Source organism: Hemicordylus capensis, chromosome 1 (genome assembly GCF_027244095.1).
Source record: "Hemicordylus capensis ecotype Gifberg chromosome 1, rHemCap1.1.pri, whole genome shotgun sequence".
NCBI lineage: Eukaryota > Metazoa > Chordata > Lepidosauria > Squamata > Cordylidae > Hemicordylus > Hemicordylus capensis.
Genome location: NC_069657.1, coordinates 437,277,248 through 437,283,247, shown reverse-complemented (window position 1 = coordinate 437,283,247; position 6,000 = coordinate 437,277,248).

The following is a 6,000-nucleotide window of genomic DNA, read 5'->3' as shown; positions in this document are numbered from 1 at the left end:
TGGAGGACCAACCTAGACATGGTAGGACATCCCCATGAATTTTATCTACATGTCTGCCTTGTTCACATACAAAGCAGTGGGGTTAGGTTCTGCTCTTTACATGAGAAAGAGTGAGAAAGCTGCACCTCTCTAGCCCTTTCCCCCCACCCAGATCACTTCGGGTATAAGAGCTAGGCTTGGGGGTGGGGGGTGGGTATTGATTAAATCAGTGGGATACCTCAAAGTGACCCTGGGAGTGTGACATTTGCCCTTTCCCTGCATGCTCCTTTCCATTAACTCGGATCATCTGGTTGTTTGTTATGTGCCCTCTGAGTCTGTGAACATTCCACTCCATTGGGTTCCATTGGGGCAGTGGGGGAGGGTTGCCTCCTTAAGGTCCCCCACCCCATATTTCTGTGAAACTGATGTATCTGCAGATTACCCCATGTCTGCCAGTACATCCCTCTTGCCCATGGGTGCTCAATCGTCCATAAGGATCATGATATTTCCAGCTCTTTCAGACAGACATATAAATACATACATAGATACATGTTTCCAGGCAAAGTACAAAGTGCTGGTTATTACCTTTAAACTAATGCCCTGAATGGCTTAGGTCAGGGTTACCTGAGGGAACACCTTTCTTTACAAGATCCCCACCGCTCATTGAGATCTCCAGGAGGGGTCCGCCTTTGGGTGCCACCGATTCATCTGGGGGTGACCTGGGATCGGGCCTCCTCTGTTGTCACCGCTGGGCTGTGGAACACGCTCCCCATAGATATAAGACTGTCTTCCTTGGAGGTCTTCAGGAGAGCCTTAAAAGACCCATCTTTCTAGCCTGGTTTTTGACATCTAGTTTTAGTGTTATCTAGTTTTAATTGTAATTTTAATCTGCTTTTAATTGGGTTTTTTTATTTTAATTGTTGGGTTTTTCATTTTATTTTAGTGTAAATAAAACCCCTGAGCCACCTTTGGAAGACTGGTATATAAATTAATCAATCAATCAATCAATCAATCAAATAAATAAATAACACACACACACACACATACCTTTGCTTATGTGAACAGAAATATATGCAGCTTCCCTGTCATGCCTAGTTTGGTCCTAAAATTGGGAAAATAGGAGGCTGCCTTCTACTGAGTCAGACCATTGGTCCATCTAGCTCAGTATTGTCTACACAGACTGGAAGCAGCTTCTCCAAGGTTGCAGGCAGGAATCTCTCTCAGCCCTATCTTGGAGATGCTGCCAGGGAGGGAACTTGGAACCTTCTGCATGAAAGCATGCAAGTGCTCTGCCTAGAGTGGCCCCATCCCCTCCAATTATCTCTCACACTGCTCACATGTGGTCTCCCATTCAAATGCAAACCAGGGCAGACCCTGCTTAGCAAAGGGGGCAATTCATGCTTGCCTCAAGACCAGCTCTCCTCCCATCTAGCTGCTCCTGGCACTTCTCACTACTTTAGGAAGTGAAGAGTCTGCAGCAATACATCAATTCTGCTCATCAAAGCAACTCTAATGAAAATATAGATTTCATTTTGTCATTTAAAACAAAACGTGGATTTTGTTTCATATGCATTCTTCTTGTGGCAGGCCTCAAGCCTTCATTTTCAAGATACACCTATAATCTCATCACGTTATTACACATTCAGTTTTTATTATTGTTTTCCTACTAAATCAGCCCGGAAGCACACACACACACACTCGAGGACAGAATTAGAGAGCAATTTGGTTCAAATCCATGATGATACATAGCAGAGCTACACTCTCAGTTTATGACTACAGAAAAGGGAAATTAGTGAGGCACTTTGCATGGATTTGCCGGAGAATGAATTGACGTTTCTGTAGATACCATAATGGAACATGTCCTTAATGCAGGAATACAAATGCCTTCGGAACGTAAATCAGAGTTAATTATGCCAGCATTGATTTCTCCACTGGGAACTTAAAACTTTTTTAACGCCACAGTTAAGAAACTGCCGATAAGATCGTCTCCTATTTGTGATAATCTGCTGCAACAGAAGGATAATGAGTGGTTGTGGTGTTCGGCAGGTGTGGAGAACAGTGCTGTGCATTGTCTAGTCTTTTTTAAAAAAGATAAGATTTGGTAGCAAGTATGGGACAAATTCTGCACTCATTCTGTTGGACAGTCATATTTGCAACTATTGATTGGTCATCTGATTCTGTCCTCAGACACAAAAGTGAGGCAGGGGAGCTATTAACCCCTGCTAACTAGGCAAAGGTAGCCACCTAATGATGCAGCAGGGAAATGACTTGACTAGCAAGCCAGAGGTTGCCGGTTCAAATCCCCGTTGGTATGTTTCCCAGACTATGGGAAACTCCTATATTGGGCAGCAGCGTTAATAGGAAACATGCTGAAAGGCATCATCTCATACTGCGTGGGAGATGGCAATGATAAGCCTTTCCTGTATTCTACCAAAGGCAACCACAGGGCTCTGTGGTCGCCAGGAGTCGACACTGACTCGATGGCACACTTTACCTTAACTGGGCAAAGAGGCACCTTTTTAACATTGTGGTTCTCTTTGTTTAGCAGAGGGAGAGTAACAGGCCCTATCCACCCCCAGCACAGGACCTCCAGTGACTGTTGCTGGTGTCTATCTTATGTTTCTTTTTAGATCGTGAGGTCTTTGGGGACAGGGATCCATTTTATTTATTATTTCTCTATGTAAACCACTTTGGAAACTTTTGTTGAAAAGCAGTGTATAAATATTTGTTGTTGTATTGCTGAGTTTCCACTGCTCTGCCACGGGGATTTGACTTATCCCTGGTATTACACTGACACACATGGGTGGGGAGGGTGGGAAAGAGAGATTGAGAACTGGAAAGGGTGCAGAAGAGGGCAACCAAGAGGATCAGAGCCCTGGAGCACCTTCCTTGTGAGGCAAGGCTACAGCATCTGGAGCTTTTTAGACTGGAAAAGAGGCAACTAAGGGGAGACATGACCGAGGTGTATAAAATTCTGCATGGAGTAAAGAGAGACTGAGTTCAGATGTACACTATAACTTTGGTTAAAGCTGGCCTAAGTTGTAACTGCAGTACACCCAAACGCACGAAACCATAGTTAGGGGCGGAAAGCTAACTCTGTTTTGCCCTGCCAAACTCCAATGGGAACCTTCGGTTTTCTCTACACTTTGCTGCCAAAGTGTTAGGCTAACTGCAGACTCAGCTAAAACCACATGTTTGGGCCCATTTCCAAACTCCAGTCATAGAGGTGGCAGCACAGACCTGCCTGAGGACAGGGCTGCTCCATGCTTTCGGCATTTCTCGCTGGCAGCCGCTCGGAAAACCAGCCATGCCGCTCCTGTCAGCCGTGCAGCTAGGAAGTTGCCGGGCTACAGGGAGGCCAACATATGCCCCATCCCAGATTGGCCAGCCTGTCAAGCCACACAGCCGCTCGGGGGCACAGCCATCTTTCCCACTCGGTCCCTTGCTCCCTCTAGTGGCAGGGTGAGGGCACAGGGCAACAGGGCGGGCACTCAGTGCTTTGCTCCCCAAGAAGGCAACAACAGTCATGTATGTTCACAAGCACAAACCATCCAAGTGGCAGCACAAGCAGAGCACCCCTTCACGGCGCAGGGATGGGGGAGATTGGCTGGGGCACAAAAGGCAGACCTAAGCAGGGAAGCTGGAGCATCCAAGTTCTATTTTTTACACAGAAAGGGTGGGGAAGGAGAAGGGGGGCCCAGCCCCTTGCTCTTTGGGGTTATTATTGGTCCCTAGTCTTGCTCATGAGAAAAGCCATCCGTGGACAATAATGCAAAATGTACCCGATGGTACTTGTGTAATATGCGATGGTGCTCACGTTGAAAGCTGCAAGTGTCCCATTATCCCGCAGACCACTCTCTCACGACAGAGGCAGATTAAGGGGACTGAGGGAGGATGCTCTATGCAAGAAGGCTGCGTGGACGGGCACTTGGGCAAGTTCTGTCCTGGTCTCAGCGACTGCCACCAATCTGCTGTCGAACCCTGCGCCCTGCCAGCCTGCCCACCAATGTGGAGATTGCATCCCTGCCTGGGTCCTCAGGGGCAACGACGCCATCGTGGGGCAGCTGGAAACTGGGGATCCCCTCTCCCACCAAGACCCGTGCTGGGAGATCTGCATACAGCGGCATGCTGGGCCAGCCCTGGGAATTTCAAATGAGCGAAAGGGTCTGTGCTACAGCCCAGTGTCTGCACTGTCCATGCAAACAGTTCGCGTGGGAGTGCTATTGGCAGGGTTTGAAATGCAGCCCCCATGCAAGGAATTCCTGAGCAGCCAAGTTCTATTCTTTTCACAAAAAGGTTGGGGAAGGGGGGGGCATCCCCTTCCACTTTGTGGGGTCTGTGCCCCCAATGCTCATGATCAAGGCCAGTGACCGGGATCAGTCTTGGGTCAACAGAGATCCTTTGTCAAGGACCCAGCCATCTGGCCCAGGGCTCAATGACCAGGCATGAGAGTGAAATGCCAGAGGGACACCCCCAGACAGCTCATGAGAAGGACTATCAGAGGGGAGAGGAGGAAATTGCCCGGACAAATCTGCAATGATGCCAGACAGCAAAACATCCTCCGGTGACCCAAGACTAATACCCCACTCACGGTAGTGTCAGGCCACGGGTGCTCTGAATAGGCCAAGGATGTTTTCGGAATGGCAGCCACGGGGAGTGCTACTCCAGAGACCAATTGCCTTGGCTTGGGGACTGCAGAGAAGCTGCTGCGAAACCGTGCCCCCTACCAGCCCATGTGTACACATGTACCCTTACTATCACCCTGGATTGGCCATCCCGCTGTCCAGAGAATGGGGGCTCCCCTCTCCCATCAATCCCTGTTTCCGCAGATCTGCATATGGAACTAGGACAGACCAGGACCCAGGAGTTTTGATTGGGTGGAAAGGTCAGTGCCGGTGTCTACCACCACCACACACGTGCCCAGGCAGAGACAAAGAGAGCGTCTAGATAGCCTCTGAGTGCACAAACGTCTGCACAGGGGGAAAGGGTGGAGAGGTTTCAGGGGGATCTGTTCTTTTTTTTTTTTTACAAAGGGTGGGGGAGTGGGGCCCAGCCAATTCCCAGGGGGGCGGAGTTTACAACCCCTGGATACTCATGAGCAAGGCATGACAATGAGTGCGGCAACAAATGTCTATGCGGACTATACCCACTCATGAGTGTCAGGCCATGGGTGCTCCAAGCAGATCTGTGTTGCTGTGTGTTGGGAAGCAGTGGGTGGGGGTATCTCAGCGACTGCTTTCCTGGTCCCGGAGACAGTGGCCAAGGCGTCTCAGAAACAAGCCCCCTGCCTGCACCTATGCACATGTGCGCAGTTACCTGCAGCTCCTGCAGTCGAACACGCTGCCTCGGGGCCGGGGAGCAGAGAAAAATGCCCTCTCCCGTGATTCCCCATGCCTGCTTATCTGCATATGGTGTACAGATGGAGCAGATGTGGGATTTTCAAATAGGGATAGATGTCTTGTCCCTTTGGGCCACTCATTGGCCATGCAGCAGGGCAGGCCATGGCACCTTCGGTGTCAGGATGTCCTCTCCAGTGCATGCAAGGCTTCAGAGGGATTTGGGGAGAGGGAAGTCGTGTTTGGGGGGGAGAGGTGTTTCTGTTTTTTAACAAAGAGAGCTGGGGGCCCCTTTAGAGCAGGGGCCTCTTGAGCTCCCAGGTGGTTGAGTGGGCATCTTAGCTCATGATCTCACAATCCCCAGGTGGGGATAGGACTGTTGTGGGCACAGCCATATGATCCTCAGTAGTCTGGCCTCCTCCTGAGAGTGTGAGCCCACGGGGCAGCAAGCTGCTTGCAGCAGGTTTGTGGTGGGTCTGGCTGGACTGCTCTGCCAGGGTCTCCCCTTGTGACATCTTCCCTGGTCATGGTAGGACAGACCCCACCAGCAGCATCCTTTGTCCTCCATCTGCATATCCTATTCTAGCAAGTGTGAGTTTTTCCCTCCCCTCCGGCACTGAAAGTGGGGTTCCATCCCCCCGCCCCCCCCCCCAGGAATTATAGTTTGTGTGGTGCTTTTAGGATG